Genomic DNA, 24,147 nt, shown 5'->3' on the forward strand with positions numbered 1-24,147 from the left:
AATTTCACTGCACTCATCAGTGTCACTTGTTTTATTTCAAAATACATTAAATAAAATGCCAAGGACATGTTGTATACCTGGCTGCAAATTCAATTATCAAAAGGGAACTTAGTGCTGATATTTACTTTTCCTTCTGATGAAGTAACAAAAAAACAGTAGTAAGGTTAAGAAAATTGTATTTAAAATAAGCTTATGCATGTATCCATACACATTTGTAAACTGACATTACACTAAAATGAATATTTGGATTTGTTATTTCTCTGTATTTAAAATCTTCTTAATTTGTGTGTCCTTTACATCACAGGTATTCAATCTATGGTATGCGTACTCCCAGGGGTATGCGGGGTTGTCTCAAGGAGTATGCCTATCTATGACTAGATATGTAAATATGCTGACATTTATTTTATTACACTTTTATTACACCTGTTGATAATTATTGCAGGTTATATATTTTCTTTTAAAATATCAACTCTCGTTTTCGTTTGCTTCAAAAACATTTTACATTATTCACTACTATTATTATTGCATCAATAATTAATTACTATCATATATAATAATAATAATAATAATAATAATAACAACATATTTTGCATACCGCATAAATCATAGTCTTTTGTTACTTCTTATATAATATTGCAAAGCAATTTGGGGGTACAAAGGTAAAAATGTATTTTTGGAGCATGCTAGTAAACAAAATTGAATACCACTCCTATATATGGCATTTGATTTTCACTTTCTATCTCAATGGTAAAAATTGAAGTAAGACCGTTCATTTTACATGGTTGTTTGTACTTGCATTACAATTGTGTTATTTGCATGATGTTTGTTGTTTGTACTTTCATTACAATTGTGTTATTTGCATGATGTTTAGTCTTTATTTATTGTCAGTTAAGGGATAAAAGTCTTTTGACTTGCATATTCTTTGACTATCTGAGTCTCCTTATGGATCTACTAGAGCGGAAATAAATAATAAATATATTTACTGTAAATTTCAGGGTTAAAAATATTGGTTTCATAATTAGAAATTCCTAGTAACTAACAATAAAATTGTTAAGTAGTTTTGGGGGGAAAATTAATTAGTGTTAAATAACATGTCAGACACTTGCCCCTCAAGTTTCATTTCATCATCATTATTATTATTATTATTATTATTATTATTATTATTATTATTATTATTATCATGTTTCTAGAATTAATTTTTTCCCTAATAAAGGATTATTCTTATTATGTAGAGTAATCTATAGAGCAATGACGTGCGGTGGTCCAACAGATTACCCCAGCAGCCGCGTAGTCAAGTTTTCTTTTCCTTCTTATTATTTACTAGCTGAAAGCGCCCGGCATTGCCCGGGTTTTCCTTTCTGCTCCTATTTTTAATTAAACTGTTTATTAAATTTTCGGGCTTTTGATAAAGTCAATCGGAATAAATTACTTCAGATTTTGGCAGATGATCAAGTACCTCAACAGATTATACAAAATATTTACAATATATATAAAACAACCATCATAGCAATTCGAAGCAACAATAAACTTTCACAGTGGCGACCCATTTATAGTGGAGTACGACAAGGCTGTGGCCTTTCACCACTTCTGTTTATTATATATATAAATAGAATCATTCAAGATTGGCGACAGACACGACATGGATTTATTCCAATTAATCGAAATTTGCAGCTTGATGCTTTACTTTTCGCTGATGATTTAGTTCTCATGGCATCAACTGAAGATGATTTACAATATTCAGTACACAATTTAAATAAGGTCAGTGAAAAATATAACATGGAAATTAATATTGAAAAATCGAAAATCATGTCATTTTGTGGGAAATTCCCTGTACCAAGCAAAATCTGTTTGAATAATAAAATAATAGAAAGAGTAAATACCTTCACTTATCTTGGCTATACACTATCACCTTATGATGAAGTAGATATTGCTGAAAAAATATGTAAATATAATAAAACAATGGGGATCATTAATAAAATCATGAAACCCTCACTAGTACAAAGACACACAAGAATAGGCTTGTATAAAACCTTAGCACAGCCAGTATTAAGCTATGGTAGCGAAGCGTGGACTGTGAAGAATAAAGATGTCAGTAGAATAACAGCAAGTGAGATGAGGTTTATGAGAGCAACAGCTGGATATACTCGCTGGGATCATAAAAAAAATGAGGACCTAATGCAAGAACTTCAAATAGAACCCATTATGCAGTTCATCAGCAAATATCAACTTCAGTGGAAGGGTCATCTCGAACGAATGAATTGATGCAGAATTCCAAAAGCACTGCTTCATTATCATCCATATGGCAAAAGATCTCTAGGCCGTCCAAAGAAGAGATGGACTGAAAATTCTAGTTTGAGACCGTAACAGGCCACTTGGCCTAATACTTGTTAGGAAGATGATGATGATGATGATGATGATGATGATTAAATTTTCGGAAATCTCGGAAACCTAACTATACACAACCAAAACAAATTGTCTTTACTAAGCTTTCCTCGCCCATAAAGATGAATCTTTACTTAACTTCACTTACATGAATTAATGAAGTCCTTAGCCAAATGCCTGCCAGGGTTAACTCAATTTAAAACAGTTGTAAATCAGGCACCAAAAAGAAAACATTTCATTATGTGCCTGGTTAAACTGCTGTTTTAAATGTATATATTTATTTGTTTTTATTTATTTATTTATTTATTCTGGTGTATTTAAGGCCATTAGGCCTTTTCTTCCACACCTCCAGAAATACAAATAAAGTAATAGAAAAATCAAACTAGGGTATAAACAAAGTAAAACCCAACGATCTCCTCTTTCTGATCAGTTTCAGCATCGTATCAAAATATACATATATAATTTAATTTATATTGGAAGATTGTTTACCTCTTGACTGCTGTACACCCACTTAAGATATCATACCCAGTTTTTTTTTAATATAACTTGAAACTATATCTCATAAATTCAGAACATATTATATTAATTCTAATTTTATACACAGAATACAGATACAATATAAACTCGAGATAAGTCATTTTTTAACATAAAGACTAATATTCTGAGAAACGTACAGGCCTACCGGTATTTTAGAAATTAAGAGATTTTTATTTCCACAACGCTTAACATACTAAATATTCAATGTGATTATACAGATATAATTTCGCAGCAACACATTTTCGGACGCAAACAACAATATTTTGAGAATTAATACAATGTTATTTTCAGTGGCCTTATGTACATTCACATACTACATTAACAACATGACAAAAGTATCATTGAATTGCTTATTGATATGTGCAAAAAAATTTTTTTTTCACTTCTTTGTGTAAAATATAGTTGAGGATGTGAAAAACAAGCAGTTTTTAAACAAATGTCTGCAACTTTGAGCGACTGTCCTTGAGCTTCATTTTAATATGGCCATTACAAATAATGCTAGTGGCATTGAAATTGCAGTTGCTTAATATTGAATGAGTATCCTAGCAATACGTGGAATAAAAACATCTCCTTTTCTTTTTGCAGTTAATATTGCCAATTCTTTTACGTTTCATATGAGTTTTTCACACCAATTTTTATTTGTGCATAATTTTGGTGGGTTAATATTTCGCAATAGTACTATTAATTATTCAATATTAAGTAAATTAGGTGGTAGCAATCCTTATGGTTTCAAAGAATTCTATAATGCAGTTGTATAAAAGTCTGCTCACTATCTACAAAACTGCATCGAGGAATTCATAATACGGTCCTGGACTGCGTAAAGATACTTATTGCATGAATTATCTAGTTTTAGCCTTCATGATATGTAACAACAATGTAATTTAATTTCGTGTTAAAATTTCCAAGGCCTCGTGAAAGTCTATGTTGAATACAACAGACAAAAATAAAAAACAATTGACTGTAGAAGATTTTGCATTTTAATATTATACGTGAATTTTTATCTATTTATTTTTATTTTTTATATTTTTAATTAGTTTAACTTCCATTTGCACAATTTTAATGTAGCCTATGTTCTTCTCCTGGTTATGAAGGTTAAATGTGTAAACTTTGGCACATATCGGTCAAAGTGTGTAGATTTGTATAGAGAACATACATACATACCCACATTCAATTTTATATATGTTATTGTTTCCTAATGCCAGGCGTTTGACAATAAAGTCATTTGCCCTCTTGCACTCCAATATTTTTCAAAGATATTATCATGACCAGCCACTGAAGCAAAGATTTTGAGGTGTCCTGAATCCATTTCTTGGTTTAAGTTGCACAATGGACAGTTAGGGGACTGATATATTCCAATTCTATGCAGGTGTTTGGCCAAACAATCATGGCCTGTTGCCAATCTAAATGCAGCTACAGACGATTTTCGTGGTAAATCGGGAATTAACTGTGGATTTTGATGCAGAGAGTTCCATTTTTTCCCTTGGGATTGTGTTATCAAATTTTGTTTGTTGAAGTCTAAGTATGTAGATTTAATAAATCTTTTCACAGAGTAATACGTAGATTTAGTAACAGGTTTGTAAGTAGCAGTGCTGCCCTTCTTTGCTAAAGCATCCGCATTCTCATTTCCCAGGATTCCACAATGGGATGGTATCCATTGGAATACAATTCTTTTATTGAGTGATATTAATTGAGAGAGCATTTTAGTTATTTCTGCTGTTTGAGATGAAGGTGTGTGTTTAGAGACAATTGATAGAATAGCTGCTTTGGAGTCTGACAATATAACTGCATTTTTAAATTTATTAATGTGGCATAGAAGATTCCTGAGACTTTCACTTATTGCAATGATTTCTCCATCAAAACTTGTTGTTCCATACCCAAGAGATCTATAAAGTGAGAAGAGACAGCACGTAACACCTGCACCGGCACCTTGTTCTCTGGAGATCAAGGATCCGTCAGTGTATAAATGAAGCCAGTTTTGTGGAGGGTATCTAATATTAATTGTCTCTAAAGACAATTGTTTTAGTATTTCAGTGTTTACTTCTGATTTCAGTATTTCTTCTGTTAAATTTAATTATATTCCATATTTAATAGAGTTAAAGGGTTTGGTTTAATTTGTAGGTTTTCTTTTAAATTCGGGATATTCATTTTCTGTTTTAATTCTTGAACAATGGATATGAAACTTTTTTGAGTTTTCAATCTACAGAGAGGACTGTATGAATGCCAATTGTTTCCTGGTAATCTAATAAGTTTTTCATATTGAATCAGTGCTTTTTCTTCTATTGTCATTTTGATGCTGTTAATATTAGTGAGGAATCTCATAGAATCTATTGGAGTTGTTTTGATTCCACCAGTAATGAGTCTGAGAGCTTGGTTTTGAACATATTCTATTTCGTTTATGAAAGGTGAAGTAATTAAAATTTCTCCGCAGTATGTCAGCACTGGCTGTATAAACATTTTGTATGTAGTGTTCAAAGTATTCCTAGAGCATCCCCATTTCTTTCCTGCTAGTCTTTTTAGAAGGGAGAATCTTTTACGAGCTTTTTCAGAAATCTATTTCAAATGGTTGCTCCATGTTAACTTACTATCGAAAATAACTCCAAGATATTTGGAGTCAGAAGTCCTAGGAAGGTGTTGGCCAGTGTATTGGATATTGAATTCTCTTTCTTTTTTACCAAGTGAAGATATTTGGTAGTTACTTATGCTAATTTCATATATTAAGATATTTGATTCAAATACTTATAACATTACTAATTATAAAAATACGTTGGTATTTGGTACCAATTTTTTTGTTACAAAATGTGTAAGATTAGGCCTACTGCAACTACTACCTAAAATTAAAAATATTATTATAAAAGACTACTCTAAGTATTGTAAGTCGCGACGAGTAATTCCATTTTGTTGGGGAAACATGTTGTAATCGTCGACCCAGAAATTCATCAAGAAATTTTGTACGCTTTGATGATTTGGAGAAAAATACTGCAAGCCCAGAAAGAGTAGCAAAAAATATATGGCATTCAGGAATACTTAAAGCACTTTGGGACAGTGCTAAATTTAATCAGTGTACATAGCAGTGAACAAAGAGAGCTTGTGGAAAAGAAAACTTAATATTAGCTTGACACCATGTAATGAAGAGGTCATCGTAGCTCTGTTGCGACAAGTTTCTTACTGCAGTTTGAAAAGTCTTCAATATGTCTTAACCCAGATAAGACTGACGTCCTATATATAGGACACCGGACGTTTTATTTTTTTTATCATTGTTGTGTAAGATTTTCATAGTCGGCAATCATGATACCATAATCCTTATGTGTTATAAATTGCCTCCAATTTTTTTATTGTGTTCAGTCTGTCACAGTCATTATTGTTAACATATTTGTGTGAGTCATGGCTGTGGAGCAGAACATGTTGTTCTCGAAGTCGGTATATATCACATGCTATAGATATAATGCTTTTGATATTGATAGGGCATACTCGTATGATGTACTTCGTATATAATAATTCATAATTAGATTCAATTTTTGATTTAGTGTTATGCTATATCATGGTAAAGTTAGGCGTACTACATGTAGTACGTCAGTCATAAGAGGGGGCATTTCGTGAGACTGATGGTACTCATGTTGTTATAGGGGATTTTCACTAAATGAAGCCTTACAAATGATGCAGGACGACCAAGTTGCTATACCTAAGTGCAATAACATTTCCATCACCATTTTATCACCAAAAAATTGGTGTGATAACGTAACTGACGAGGATTCTGGTGATGAAAATAACCCTACAATTTACAATATGCCTGGTAGTCAGTTGCGAGCTGAGACGGAAGTAACCCTCAATGCACAAGGAGAGGGAATGGATGATTATGATGACGAAAGTCATAATGGTGATGATGAACATAGTAAAGGCGATGGTGAGAATGGCAGTAGAAATACTAGTGATTCAGCAACCGATATACAGGTGAAGAGAAAGAATAATAAATTTCGTTTGGGAAGAAGTTGACATAATGCAGGGAAATACTATATTTTTCAATTTCCGTGCACACAGTTTCAAGATACTCTAGAAATCTGAAGAAGAAAATATCAGTGAAACAGCCCAATATCATATATCAGTACAACAAAAATATGGGTGGACCAAAACATCAATCTGTACAAAGCATCTATTAGAGGCAAGAAATGGTACCGGTACTTTAGTCTGCATTGACGTAGCAGAACAAAATGCATGGCAGCTATACAGGATAAACTCCAACGAAAAATTCGATCATCTTGCATTTTGCAAATGCCCTGTCTTATCTGTTCTCGAATCCACTTCTTGGCACGTACAGTCAAGCGGTAGACCAGCGGTCGTCAACTCACTGCACTCTCGGGCTATCGTCTCTTACCCGCAGGTGCATTTGTGACTGCTGGCGGGTATGCTCTCTACCTAATGCTGCAGCACTTATCGTTTACCCATTTCAGCGAGTGCTGACGACCACTGCGGTAGACCATCTCATCTACGACTGAGCAAAAGATTCAAGGTTTGATGGAAGTAATTATTTTGTGGTATCTCAAGAAAAACAAACTCAATGCAGACAGTGTCACACAAGGACAACAATAATATGTATGAAGTGTGATGTTGGTGTACATGTAAAATGTTTTATCACGTATCACACACCATGAACATTCTCGAAAAATACAATAATCTTATTGTGAGTGATATTATAATTTTGTGTTAATTTTATGTATTGTTAAGCTAAATATTTATATATATTAGTGCTAAAACGACTTACGTCATATAATGTTTTTGCATGGGGATATGACTGACGTCCTATATATAGGACACTGAAAATCTCGGATACTGTCAACATAAAAAATTTAAAAACAGCTTTGTTACGCTATATCAATTACAATTAAAAAATTCATACAAAAAAATCGTATTTTTTTTTAACAAAAAATAATTCAGTCTTATCTGGGTTAAAAATAAGATCAGAAAGTTTTGCCAGCGTTTTGTCCTCACAACACGGAAGCACACAAACCACTCTACCACCCTTATTTCAATTGTATATCGATAAATGAGAGAAAATTGTGATTTATTCGAGACGTCAGTTGTCTCATCAGCTAATATGGCAAAAAAATCAGATTTCTATAATTTTATTGCTGTTTAATTTCTTTATTAAGTGCGATGGCAACAGATTCAATTAAACCATTTTGAATACGATTTTATACACCTTTGAATACTGTAGATGTCTCCAAATGACGTTTTAGAAGAGGGTCATACTGAAGGGTGTAGTCCAAAAGTTCTAAATAATTACTGCGGTTGTTGAACATTTTCGACTCACCATTTTCTCTAAATGAAAGTTCCAGTTTTGCAAGTAAACAAACGGCATTTATAAGGCTTTTCAGAATGTCTCTATTGCGTGTTACCTTGTCATTATGTAGAATAATACTTTGTTGTGTTTGGTCACTTAGCTCAGTTTCAATATGCACAGTTCTAAAAGTCGCGAGTGCGTTAGAAGCACGAATATGTGCAATTGCAACATCATGATTGCGTATTGTTTTAGTTAAATTACTGGCACTGTATTTAGCTTGTTGTATCCTGTAGTTCTCCAAGTGGAGCTTCTGTCACAGCTAAACAGCAAACAATTTCAACAAAATAGATTGTTACACCTAACACTTCCAGTAAGCCAATCACATCTTTCATAATTGGTATTGTTAAAATGGCGAGTAATATTTTTTGTTGTTGAATTAAATTATTATTATTATCACCAGACATAATAAAAACTTTTTATTGCACTTATATACACATACACAATGTAACTACAAAGTACCGGTACAAACAAACACGAGAGAAACAGTATGTTTTACACTCATTCGACTTTGCACACACAGCCAGCCCAGGCAGGCTACCAGCTGCTTGGGGTATATGCATCTACTACAGTCTCGTGAGGCGTCCCTCATTGGTTAGAAGTTATGATGACGTGGGTTGTCATGGCAACTTCCATGCTAACCTGCATTCAGCACTACTGGCATGCTGCTGCCAGCTCGGGACCACAGTATGTGCATTGTATATGCTCCATCACGCGACTTACAATTAACAAAACGTATTTAGAAGCATTTCAGGACTTTATGATTAAATAAACAGAAAGTTTAATCATGGATTTACGTAGATATCGTGATTCTTACAATCAATCAATGCTGCCCAAGCCGTGCTGGCTACAATATGTAAACAAAATGACAACATATTGACATATCAAACTCACATCATAATTGTAGCCACGTCTAGCCACCCAGCAGTAGGAATTGTAACCACGTCTAGCCACCCAGCAGTAGGAATTGTAGCCACGTCTAGCCACCCAGCAGCAGTTTTTTTAGCAGAAGAAATAGACCCAGGTGCATTCAAGTTCGAGAAACCTTGGAACGAGCTTCACATTTCACCTAATGCAGTGTATAATTCCAGTTTAGTTTATCGCCGAAAATCAGCGACATTTACAGCTCGTCTGGCCATACCCAATGGAATGGAATTTATGGAAGGGGAGCACTATGGCCCAGCACTGTGATCTATTACGATCTATTGCTCTAATCCTCAAGCTAGGGGCATTCCCAAACCCACATTTACTGCGTGCCCAGGTTTCGAGCAAGCAGCTCCCCTTATCCACAGGCCAACCCCCCTCTGTGCATTGCCAGCCAGAGATCGGAGAATGCTATGGAATGATGACGAAATGATGGGTAAAAAACAGGAGGACAATGGTAAATGGTTATGGTCCATAGTTCTTTGCATGCATTTAATTTCTTCTTGCTTGTCAGCCACTGCCTACTGGATCACATCGCCTTCATAGCATGTTACAGACAGGTCACATGATTCCTCCTCATCCTTGTGAGAGGTACATTTGAAGTCGGCTTGTAATGGAATGTCATGTGTTTCAACAATGTTGCACCTGATTTATCTCCCATCACCAGATGGAGCCTATTAAGAAAGGTATGGCTATGTGATTATGAAATCACCAAACAAGGAGGAATAATAAATGGGATGCATGCGAATTAAATTCCATTTAAGGAATGAGAATGGGGTGGAATAGATATATATATATATATATATATATATATATATATATATATATATATGATGTAAGTCTACATGATGTAACAAATCGAAATGAGTGTAAATTCATTTAATTGGTAGAGGAAATATTGTGGAAACAGAATTTTAAAATAATGCTAAGCTACGGGTTCATTTCTCTCTGTGGACAGATCTATTATAAGGGTACAAATAAGGCTTACAGAGTGACCAACATACTAATTTGTCGATGACTCAATAACCAAATCAATCTGAATACTTCATGAAACATAGTAAATTATTACCAGTGCTGACATTGTAGGCCTATGAATAAAGCAACAAAATTAAATATTTCTAAAAATTCACATTATGAGCAGAAAAATAAATTTAGGCACAATAATATTTTCGTCTCTGTTGGCTGTTAAGAAATGCAATTCATGTCCGAAAACAATTTTTTTCAGGAGAGTGATAAAATAACAGTTTGTTTTCTTAAAACTGTGACTTTTTAAGACTAGTTTTTGACAGAGGCAGTTTTTACAAACTATAAACATTCACCTATTGTATTCAACTCTTCATTATCCATTCATATTAATATGTCATTTTTTTTTAAATTGACGTCATGTTTTGAACCTATCAATCCTTCAAGCTATAAATAGTTTAAATACATTGGAAGAAAGAAGTCAGTTTATTCATGCAAAGTGTTATAAATATAATACTCGTCACAAATGTTACTAGGCTACCTGTAAAATGTCCATGAAGAAAAGTTCCCAGGTGGGAATATTACACTCCAAAAATGCTCCAAAGAAAACAAAACAATGAGAAAAATATTTTGAAAAGAGCACTGAGTGACATACTCGAAGCAGGATCATGTACTTTCTGACACAGCTATAAAATGTGAACTAACTGACTGTGAATATTATTGATTTTATTAATTTGTCCTACAGAATAATCTCTGTAATGTTGACAATTAATATTTGAGGAGAAAAATTCGATCCTGCGCCGGGGATCGAACCCGGGTCCTTGGTTCTACGCACCAAGCACTCTGACCATTGAGCTACGCCGAATTCAATCCACAGCACCGAATCGAAATTTTCTCCTCAAATATTAATTGTCAACATTACAGAGATTATTCTGTAGGACAAATTAATAAAATCAATAATATTCTCATAGCTAGCAGTGCATCATAACTGCGGAATCCCGGCCAAATAAGTCATTCAACTGAGTGCGCTCTAAGTAAAATGGCAGTTGACACTAGACATATACATCAACATATAAGCCTTACTTGGAGTCAGGCCACAAAGGGAAATACTGAAGGAGGAAGGTTCGATTCGGTGCTGTGGATTGAATTCGGCGTAGCTCAATGGTCAGAGTGCTTGGTACGTAGAACCAAGGACCCGGGTTCGATCCCCGGCGCAGAATCGAATTTTTCTCTTCAAATATTAATTAACTGACTGTGGCTTACAGTGAACTTTCAAAAACATAATACATGCTGGCAACAGTAGAATGACAACTGAATCAGTTCTTCCTCCCCCTGTCTGTATCTCTTATCCAGCAACCTATGCTCCATGGTGCATGCACAAGGTTGAGTGGAGATGCTCTTGCCATGTTCATACAAAGGTTCTGTTTGCAGTTCTAAGAAGAACTTTTAATATACAGTGAATCAAGACACTTTTGCCCTTTTCTGAAATTATGCTGGTTCTGAAAAGAACAGACGATTTTTTGTGGAATTGGAATTGTTTGGGATTACAGTACACTAGGTAAAAGTAAAAAATCTGCTGTAGCAGATTATCGCAGGCTTCCACAGTCTTCTTCCCATGGAACTGCCTCCACATAAATTCATCCAAGTAAGATGACAGATGCTCTGTGCTGGTGCCACACATTTCCTTATTTTTCTTTTTTGCATTTTTCTAGAAGCATTCCACATTATTGGTATGTACTTGTCACAAAAGTTTTGAGTATGGTTCATAATGTGATGCATATAAGCAGGAATGAGGGTACAGCCAGAATAGCACGATATGCTCCCCTTTGATCAGAATGAATTTCCTTACCCAGAAGAACATATCTGATAATAATGGAGAGTATCCTATTACTGTCACAGCAAGGCACAAACTCCAAAATTCCTATTCTTCTGTTGCAGTCGTACATACCAAATACCCAGTGCGAAGGAACACCTTGCTTCTGATTTGCCATCAGGCTTTCGTCTACTTGAACAACAGTTCCTGGTCCTCCAAATCTTACTGGATTCTGTACAAGACACCGAGAACAAATATCTCGAACATACTGGTACCACTGAATAGCCATTACATGAGATACTTTAGCTAACTGTCTAGTTATTTCAACTGGAATCGAATAAGCTCAAAGATAAGCAAGCAGGAGGAAGATATTTAAAGGTAAATTCTGATTCTCAAGGAAAGAACCACTTCTAATGGACTGCTTACGTCCCTTATGCGATGGACACTGCCATACTATGCCGTCATTGACGTGTTGTATCTAGGTCATCTGCCTAACACATCCAATCATATAACAAACAGGAGGATTTCTGGCTAATATCCCGCGATCCTGAAGAAAACCAATTGACAATTTCAAAGTTGACAATTTTGCCATTATGCTTCAAAAAAGTTCACCGTCTTGAGCAACTGGATACACTACTTATCACTAGTGAAGCTGCAGACTCAATGTTTTATGTAAGTAATTATGTCGTATCCTACTCCCTTAAAATAGATCAGTTCACAGAGAGAAATGAACCCGCAGCATACAGTAATTTCACATTTTGTTTCCACAACATTGCCTCTAAAAATTAAAGGACTTTACACTCATTTCGATTTATTACATCACGTAGACCTATACCATATTCGTATAAGCCTACATCTATTCCTCCGAATGCTCATTCCTTAAATTGAATTTAATTCACATGCATCCCATTTCTTATTCCTCCTTGTTTGATGATTTCATAATCACATAATAACCTTCCTCAATAGGTCCGTCCAGTGGTGCGAGATGAATCATGTGCAACACTGTTCAAACACAACATTCCAACAAGGAGAAATGAAATACATGCAAAGAACTACGGACCATAACCATCAATTGCCAACGAGAGTACCCCAAGGAAAAAACCCAACTGCGACCTTGTCTGCCATAGGTCTGACCACTCAGCTCCGCAGCAGCGCGCACGCACGCACACACACAGAGATATACGGTGTGTGTGTGTGTCAGAGGAAGAATTAAAACCTGGAAGGTTACCATTTAAAATAAAGGTGAAAGTTATTTAGGTCCCATGAACTTTAGGAACTTGCTAAAATACCTTGAAAATGCCTTGGATTTATAGTATTGATTAGCAGAAATTATGTGATCACTGAAAGAGCTATATGCCTACACTACACAACCTAAATAACTTACATACCTTACTTAGGCCTATATACGAAAATCGTCGTGCGTGAATTAAGAATACGACCATATTTAGTTAATGTCACAGTGGATTTCAGTGTCGTCAACACAGTAATAAACTGATAATACTAAACACCTAATAAAAGCTAACCTGTCACATGGTGAGATTGCCGAAAATTGGTTTATAGCGCCACATTGAGAGTGATACAAGAGTGCAATATTCGTTCAGTGGCCGGTGAATACTTTACCTTGTCCAAAATAAATACACAAATATATAAAACTTCACTACTCTTTTTTTTTTTTTTTTAATAAACAAAGTAAAACCAGAGTTAAGTTTTGTGGTATCAATTTTCTAACCTCACAACATATAGGCCTACATGCGCCATAACGGTGAACCAAGTGTCAATACTCAGTGTCGCCAACACAATATTTATTTTCAATAAACAACAAGGCTGAAAGGGGGAAGGGAAATTTCTTTGGTAACTGTGGCAATGGTTGCATACTCTACCACTGCCATCGTGATCTAGACCAGGCCGTAATGCAGGATGTGTGACGTCACTCGATGGGTCGGGCTTTTCTATTTGAGTATACGGAGCTGAGTGAAATATATTACTTTAATGCGTGTCGGTGCTCAATTTTATTTAGTGTAATGTGTGTATAAGATACGTTCACTTCTTACTGCATAATATGTTGCAGAAATAATTACAAAACTGTGTTATTTTAATGTGAACGGAGTTTTACATGTTAACATAACCTGTTTGCATCAACATTTTAAGTTTGGAATGGAAGCTATTTTGAGATTTAATAAAGAAGAATTATTTATATTGCGATTTTAATTTAGCACATCTATCTTCCTTACTTGTAGGTAGAAAATTTACCACAGTCCCTCCTATGAAATTAGTGTAGGTACGTACGGTTGTGTGTTACTTCATCTGGTAGGTTAGATAAATAGAATTAAATACGACCCAGTATAGTAGGGAGCAAATAAATAAAACAATTAAATTGTTATTCAATGTAATGTGTGCATAAGTTCCATTTATTTGTTGTATAATGTGGCATGATTATAAAACTGTGTTATTTTTATGTGAAGAGAATTCAGCATGTTAACATAACCTATTTGCGTCAACATTTTAAGTTGAGAACGAAAGCTATTTTGAGATTTAACCTTCCAGTGCTGGCGCCAAGTCTCACAGACCCGGCGCAATTACTTTTACTATTTACTCTGAAGTATTGGGGGGTAGAAATCTGTTTCTCCACCTAGCTTCCTGTTTCTTCCCATAGTTGACATGTGAGTACCGACTTGGATATTCGTGCAGCAGTTAGCGAGATAATTACGTAACGGGTCTGTCAGACTTGGCGCCAGTGTTGGCGTTACACAGTTTCGTTTTGAAGTTTTAGTGCTTAAGCATTATTTGTGGTAGTAATGAACTGATTGGTTCAAATATCAGCGGATTATTCTGTTTACTGATGATATGAAACATTTTGCTAGTTTTTAATTAATATTTAGCTTACGATATACTTAAAAAATGTCTTATGAAGAAAATGAAAAACGAGTTGTGACTTTGCTAGATACTTGTAAAATGTCTTACAAAGAAAATGAAAAATGAGTTGTGAGTTTGCTAGACGAGGTTTTAAGCTGTAAGAATGATAGTGAACCCTGTGATGATGACGCCGACACTGATGAAGAAGATGGTGAAGTGGAAGTGTTTGATGGCAATACAGATACAGAACAGGAAGGTGAGAGCAAGTGGTGATGATGAACAATTTGAGATTCCGAACAAAGTTCCTAGAGTTCCCGGCTTCGAATCTAAAGATGGTACGGTATGGAGACAACACTGCTCACCAAAGGCTGTTGGGACTCGGCAGTGTAATATTGTGACGCATCTACCAGGTGTGAGGCCATGAGCTAGAGAGGCTAAAACTCCTAATGATTGTTGGTCTCTTGTTTTTGATGATGGCATATTAAATGTTATTTATAATTATTAGTCATCTACGTTTTGACAATACAGAAACAAGAAATGATAGAAAACAATGGGATAAGTTAGCTCCAATTCGTCATGTGTTTGAAATGTTTTTGAACAACTGCAAAAAAGGATACACAATAGGTGAATTTGCAACAGTAGCTGAAATGTTGGAGGCTTTCATAGGCAGATGCTCATTCAAACAGTGTATGCCTAAAAAACCTAATAAATATGGCATCAAAATGTTTTCCTTAGTTGATGCTAAGACATGGTATGCCCTAAATATGGAACCATATGTTGGTCAACAACCAGAAGGTCCATTTAGGGCAAAAAATGCTCCTCAAAGTATAGTCGAGCGACTTTTTCAACCAATATTAGGAACAGGGAGGAACATTACATGTGATAATTGGTTCACTTCCTTTCCTCTTATTGCAAGCTTGCTGAATCGCCATAGAAAAACCTGTGTGGGAACAGTTCGAAAGAATAAAAGGGAGCTGCCAATAGAATTTGTAGATTCCAAAAAGAGACCACTGGGATCTAGTGTGTTTGGTTTCCAAGAATACATTACCATTGTTTCTTACGTACCGAACAAGGGCAAAAATGTAATTTTAGCATCTAGTATGCATCATGATGACTCAATAGATTCATCAACAAGTGACAGAAATTGTCACCTTCTATAACTCCACTAAGAGAGGTGTCGACGTGGTTGACAAACTTTTTGCTTATTATATTAATTGTTAAAATTTGTGCTGCCTATGATGTCGCAAGAAATACCAGAAGATGGCCAATGGTGATGTATGCACTACTGAATATTGCTGGAATAAATTCGCAAGTGATTTGTATCTTTAACAATCAGAAGGAAAACAGTGTCCACAGGAAGTACGTGAAGGAGTTGGCCGTGGGATTAACAGATGATCACTTGAAACGTAGAGCTGCCCTTACAAATCTTCCACGTGAAGTACGAGAAAGAGGGCAAGAGGTTGCTGGAACATCTTTTCAATACGTTAAGGCTGATCAGTTTCCAGAGGAAATTGAAAAAGGTGCTTTTTCTGCAAAAAGGACAGTAAAACAAAATACTTTTGTAAAATATGTAAGAAATTTATATGTTTAAGTCATGCTCAGTTTTCATGCTCTGAATGCAGTGCTTAAATGATCTTCTGTCTCAAACCAGTATTTAAATATTATTTTTACTTTTTTAAGGAAAACCATAAACAATATTTCAATTGTTTGCCGATTTGAAAGGCTTTTGTTGGTAAAGTTCACATTACATTCACTTTTTTTTCTATCTTTTAAAATTAATTAAAATAAATGTTATATAACAACAAACTGCTTATTATTTGCAATCCACCCATTTCAGTATATCCTATGGATGCTGTCAAATTGCTAAAATATTAATAAATTGGTTTGAAGAGTCAGAAATAAAATTAATATATATGGGTCTACCAGACTTGGCGCCAGCAGTGATGTTCTAAAAGAGGGCGCCACTACTGGAAGGTTAATAAAGAAGAATATATTTAGGATAAACTTCAGAACACGGTTATCTTCCTTACTTAAAGGTAGAAAATTCACCACACTCCCTCCTATGAAATGTACATACGGTTATATTACTTACTAGCGCTGAGGTATAGTTCCGGTAATTTCTGAACTGAAAACAGTTGAATTTATTTTTTGTGGGGATACATTTAATCCTCTAAGCAAGGCATAATAAAAGCCTGAACTAACCGAACTAATTAGTATATGCAAGGTGTATGAATACCTCAGCGCTAGTTTAGGCTTGGTAACATATTAAACTAATCAGACTGGAGTACCGTATGAAACGAATAAATACAATTGAAGTGTAGACGAATTGCATTTACAAGTTATACGTAGCGTTATGCTTAATTATGATGCATAATTGCGAATATAGAAATAAGGCAAGTACTGATAGAGTAAACATAACCTATATTTTCAACACATCAAAATATACGTGCGATGCAACTGAAAATTGTTGAAACGTGCTTAAATGAATGTGCAAAAATTTCGTAATGAAGTGAGCGTGCTTTATTTCAATTAATTACAATACTAGATACTGTAACAGTAATGAAAACTATAAGGTATAATTTTTCACAATATACTATATGTATCTCGCTTTTAGTTCAAATTGTGTATATTATCAAACGTCGTATTATTTATTATTTACACATAATAAGGGCGCAATAATTTAAATTTAATAAAACAAATACGGTAAACTAACAATAATGGATTAGACAAGAGTACTTAGGCCTAATCATAATTTACTTTACATCCCAGTCAATGTTTCACTTTCACGTATATATTATTGCACATATTTACTGTTTATAACACCAAAATTCACTTAACCACATAAGGGCGCAATGTTTAATCGAAAAAAGGCAGGTATTACACATACGAACTTTGCCTGCAACAATGTAATTTTTACACCAAAAATAATATTATACGTACCTTACGTTGCAAGTGAATTGTGTCACAAGAGTCTCACAATCACTGTTTAAAATTTTACTGACGCAATTACACTTCATTTCAGAGAAATATATGTTGTTTTTCATGTACTGCAAATAATTGATATGGTTGAAAGACAGCCCTTCGCGATCAGCTGTTAAGCGAGTCACGTGGTCTGCCTTACGGCCTGTATAGATCACGATGGCAGTGACTCTACTCATTCACACTCTAAATAGTTAAAGCAACGAGTTAGAAAGAGAAAGTATAGAGTGGTCATTGCGTCGCCATGTTTGAAGAAAATTGAACGACCGTCGGTAATGAACTTATGCGCCCAAAACAAAGTGGGCGTGGTGATAACTGACATTAGAATCGTCAGCTGTCTTAATTTCGTTTGCATAAATCAGTTAAACTGAAGTGGAAAAACCTAGTGCTAGGAACTTAATCTAAACTTATGTACGCTAAATTTAAAACACTTGAGCTATTCCTAGAAGGAATGCTTAAAAGATTAACCTAAGCAAAACTGTCATGTAGTATGACAAGAAGTCCTAGCAAATATACTGAAGAAAATGTTAATATTCCTAGGTTCTTTTAAATGCGACCTGCAAGATTGCCTATAAAATGAACGAGCATGATTCGGATGATTTTATTAAATTGTTTTCCCAGTCTCTACACGTTGCAAAACTATTTACTATACCATAAGATATAGAATGAAAGTAGGCCCTAACTGTAGTAAACAACCTTTACTCCAAGCTTGTAACGTGGGTGAAACATGACAAAACACGCTTTCAGTTTTTTTGTTACAGTAAAGTATAATTATTATCGAAATGTGAACGTGAGGCCAACAGCCGGCTGGTCTGTCCGAGCCTTTCAAGGGCTGTGGCACCACAGATAATTATTAGTGTATAATTGAGCACCCACGTACAATAATGGGGTAAGTAGTTACGAAATATATTCATACTTACCCCATTATTGCACGTGGGTGCTCAATTATGTTCTTTCATGTCCTTCCAGTCAAAATACTAACAACAATACGACCTACCCCAGAGTTTTGCGTTATTTTGGATGCGAGTGTCGAAATACAATTTTAATATTTGATTGCTATTACTAGGTTTGAAACGGAATTGTAGCGGTTTTATCCGTATTTAGTTTAACTTTATTACTAGTGAACTATTTATTTGATTAAGCGTTTGTCTTCGAAATAGGCCTACTTCTTATAAGCTACAGCTCATCGTCTTCTTGTATAAGCAGTAAGGACAGAAAGAGCAGAAATAAAGGATGCCGGTGTCGAAGTACAGTTTTAATATTGTATTGCTATATGTTTTTCACTGTGTCTGAAACGGAATTGTATTGGTTTTATCCGTATTTAGTGTAAGTACATTACCAGTGAACCATTTATTTTGTTTATGCCGGGCGTTGTTACACATTTATGCATGAAAAAAAAATGCTGCTAATTAACAAAACTATGGACTTAACTTCATAAAATTTACATGAAGTATGTATGATATATCAGTTGTCTTTTTCCTTTTGACATTGCAGTTATATGCAGCACACACAACAGGCATGTTTTTTCTTCGTTTTTTTGGGCCTCTTACCTCCGTTATACAACATTGTAAGCAGACGAATTTTTACAAAGGTGGGCGCTTAGTTCAGATCTGCCGTGTTTCGCGGTGGCACCGCAAAGAGCGCTGTACAGGACAACATGGCCACTCTATAGTCTTCTCTTTCTAACTCGTTGAGTTAAAGGGACAAATCCAACGAGTTCTATCCAACGAGTTAGAAAGAGAAGACTATAGAGTGGTCATGTTGTCCTGTACAGCGCTCTTTGCGGTGCCACCGCGAAACACGGCAAATCTGAGCTAAGCGCCCACCTTTGTAAAAATTCGTCTGCTTGCAATGTTGTATAACGGAGGTAAGAAGCACAAAAAACGAAGAAAAAACATGCTTGTTGTGTGTGCTGCATATAACTGCAATGTCAAAAGGAAAAAGACAACTGATATATCATATTTCATGTAAATTTTATGAAGTTAAGTCCATAGTTTTGTTAATTAGCAGCATTTTTTTTTTCATGCATAAATGTGTAACAACGCCCGGCATAAACAAAATAAATGGTTCACTGGTAATGTACTTACACTAAATAAGGATAAAACCAATACAATTCCGTTTCAGACCCAGTGAAAAACAAATAGCAATACAATATTAAAACTGTACTTCGACACCGGCATCCTTTATTTCTGCTCTTTCTGTCCTTACTGCTTATACAAGAAGACGATGAGCTGTAGCTTATAAGAAGTAGGCCTATTTCGAAGACAAACGCTTAATCAAATAAATAGTTCACTAGTAATAAAGTTAAACTAAATACGGATAAAACCGCTACAATTCCGTTTCAAACCTAGTAATAGCAATCAAATATTAAAATTGTATTTCGACACTCGCATCCAAAATAACGCAAAACTCTGGGGTAGGTCGTATTGTTGTTAGTATTTTGACTGGAAGGACATGAAAGAACATAATTGAGCACCCACGTGCAATAATGGGGTAAGTATGAATATATTTCGTAACTACTTACCCCATTATTGTACGTGGGTGCTCAATTATACACTAATAATTATCTGTGGTGCCACAGCCCTTGAAAGGCTCGGACAGACCAGCCGGCTGTTGGCCTCACGTTCACATTTCGATAATAATTATACTTTACTGTAACAAAAAAACTGAAAGCGTGTTTTGTCATGTTTCACCCACGTTACAAGCTTGGAGTAAAGGTTGTTTACTGCAGATAGGGCCTACTTTCATTCTATATCTTATGGTATAGTAAAAAGTTTTCTAACGTGTAGCGACTGGGAAAACAATTTAATAAAATCATCCGAATCATACTCGTTCATTTTATAGGCAATCTTGCAGGTCGCATTTAAAAGAACCTAGGAATATTAACATTTTCTTCAGTATATTTGCTAGGACTTCTTGTCATACTGCATGACAATTTTGCTTAGGTTATTCTTTTAAGCATTCCTTCTAGGATTAGCTCAAGTGTTTTAAATTTAGCGTACATAAGTTTAGATTAAGTTCCTAGCACGTATTTGACGAAATACTAGATTTTTCCACTTCAGTTTAACTGATTTATGCAAACGAAATTAAGGCAGCTGACGATTCTAATGTCAGTTATCACCACGCCCACTTTGTTTTGGGCGCATAAGTTCATTACCGACGATCGTTCAATTTTCTTCAAACATGGCGGCGCAATGACCACTCTATATCTTTCTCTTTCTAACTCGTTGCTTCTATCAGAGCCTTCTTTAGTTAGAAGCCGGGGCCATACGTCGGCAACACTGTAATTATCTGTCACCCGGAGGCTGACCGTACAGTACACGTGTTTGTGCTAATGCCAATTTCCAATGTAAATTAATGATACATTATAAGTGTGTGTCGATGGAATTACGTTTGCGGTCGTACCAAACGTTAATTGTTGATGTATTATAAACTAAATGCGTGTTGGTGATAAAAAAACAAGACAATAAATGAAAATAAAATGGTTGCAGTCTTTGGGAATTTTTACGGTTATGGATGACAAAGTAATTGACTATTCTATTAAATATTGTATAACCACATTTTTATATTCTTATTTGTGATTTGTGTGTATCAGAATTCTAGTCAAATTGTTGGGTCTCGCCTGCTATATCAATAAAGTTACGCCGTTGGCTTTCAAAGTCATTGTAAACAGCTGTTTCGTGATCCCATAAATGTTGCAGTTTTGTTGAAGATTCGGAATGCCTGCTATACGTCAGAACTATCTATAACTTGTACATGCATATAATCACTTTGTTGGTTTGGTCAATGTTACTTATGTCCCGCCCACTATAGAGACATAGGCCAATTTTACACATATTTAGTATAACTTGTTGCTTCTTTGACAGGTTAGGTTTGGTTAGTTTAGGTTTTTGTTATAGCCTACCTTGCATATACGATTATAGCGCAACATTGGCAGTGATAAAAGTGAAATATTCGTTCAGTGGGCGTTGGATACTCTACATTCACCCACTTGGTATTTACAGGATTTAAAGTCCATTGAGTTTACGCTAATTGATACATACATGTACTTAATAGATAATGTTGCGTTTTGTTACATATTATGTTGAAGGGATGTGTTTTCATTTTTCATAGATTGTTTTACTTGGCTTAACTATATTTACATCCTCATACTTTTATTATAATAGGAATGTCAATAGTTTCTTCTGTTTACATTTTATTTTAGGCCTATTTGCATAATTCACATTCTTAGCTTGTTTTCTGTAGTTATATTTATTTAAAATTATATTTTAAAAAGTTTATAACAAATAATTTAGGATAACAGTATTGTTATGGTGACTGGCCAGGTTCAAACTAAAACTGACTTCCTGGACATCTGAAATATTTATAGAAAAGCACGACATAATCACATGAAATTAAAATGCATATGATATCCTACACCTTTCATGTCAGAGGTGAAACAACATTAAGCGGCAAAACATTGTCAATTTACTAGCCACATAATGGTTAATTGATTGGAATAGGGTATTGCGAAAGTACGTCATTATTTTATTTATTTTTGGTACAAGTAACATTTCTTTAAGTATTTATTTATTTTCCCTTGTACCATCAATAAAAAACAAGTATGTTTTTATTTTTTTTTAGTTATAAGTGTAGTTGCTACGACACATAGGCACACAGCACTTTCTAGGCGTCTGAAATATTTGTAGAAAAACACGATAGATAATCGCAGAAGATAATATTAAAATATATCCTAAACCTTTCACAGATGAAACACCATTAAGTCGCAAAACATTGTCAATTTGCTAGCCACATTTTTTTAAACTGAATGGCACTTAAGAATACTGCGTAGGAACTTACGTCTTTATTGCATTATTGATTTTATTATTTTCGGTGCAAGGAATATCTTTTTTTTTATTTATTTATTTACCTTCGTAGTATCAATAAAAACATGTTTTTTTTTTGTAATTATTTTAAGTGGCAGCCTTTGTATGTAAGTAGCTTACTTACGCCGTATTCTGAAATATAGTTAATTGATTGCAATAAAACACTATTTTCGAACCGGTAATAATTTACATCACTACTCTGAATCTTGATATTACCTTTGTGCATGAAGTAATATTGAAAAAATACGGGTTACGTATAACGAAAGCAATGAGCAAACACAATATCACTCTAAAATCTCCCGCCTCCACTCTGCGTTGCCAAACCTACCCATGCCCCGGCTTGTAACTAAAGAAGGCTCTGGTTCTATACTATAGAGAGGCAGAAGACCTCTGATAAGCGCTCCTTGCGAAGGCAAACAGTACTATGGATCGTTCTCTACAAAACATGGCGGTCTATAGTAAAATAAAATACAATGCAAATTAAGCTTTCAGGAATAACACCCTGTAAAGTTAATTTGAATAATTTCGAGGGAAAAATTGTTCCGGGGCCGAGTATCGAACGCGGGACCGTTGGTTAAACGTACCAACTCTCTCCCACTGAGCTACCCGGGAACTCTACCCGACACCGATCCAATTTTTCCCTCTATATCCACAGACCTCAAAGTGGGCTGACAACTGTCAAGCAACCAACATTTGAGTGCACACTAACTCTGTGTGACTTTAAATTGTGGTTTTCTGTTACGTACAGTGACGTGTATTATGGAAATTAAGCTTTCAGGAATAACACCCTGTAAAGTTAATTTGAATAATTTCGAGGGAAAAATTGTTCCGGGGCCGGATATCGAACCCGGGACCATTGGTTAAACGTACCAACGCTCTCTCACTGAGCTACCCGGGAACTCTACCCAACACCGATCCAATTTTTCCCACTATATCCACAGACCTCAAAGTGGGCTGACAACCGTCAAGCAACCAACATTTGATTGCACACTAACTCTGTGTGACTTTAAATTGTGGTTTTCTGTTACGTACAGTGACGTGTATTATGCAAATTAAGCTTTCAGGTTCGATGCGAAGGAATAAAAACAATTCACAAACCTCCGCCAAAAATCAGGAACAAGGTCAGATCAGTAAAAGACGATCTAGGCCACAGAGTACCAGGGATCTACCGCATCCCGTGTGAATGTGATGCGGCTTACATTGGACAGACAGGACGCACAATAGCGACGCGTCTTTCGGAATATCAAAGAAGCATCCGATTAATGCAGCCCGAAAAATCCGGATTGGCTGAACATTGCATTGAAAAAAGCCATAGGGCTAATTTCAATAACACCGAGGTCCTTGTAAAGTGTGCGGGCTATTGGGATAGAAGAGTAAAAGAAACCCTGACCATAGCGGCGGAATGCGGTAACCTGAACCGGGACTCGGGTCTCCAACTAAGCGCGGCATGGTCACCGGCTATTAAATTTCTCACCGCCCGGACGACGGGCCGTCATCAG

Source organism: Periplaneta americana, chromosome 1 (assembly GCF_040183065.1).
Source record: "Periplaneta americana isolate PAMFEO1 chromosome 1, P.americana_PAMFEO1_priV1, whole genome shotgun sequence".
In the NCBI taxonomy this organism is placed as follows: domain Eukaryota; kingdom Metazoa; phylum Arthropoda; class Insecta; order Blattodea; family Blattidae; genus Periplaneta; species Periplaneta americana.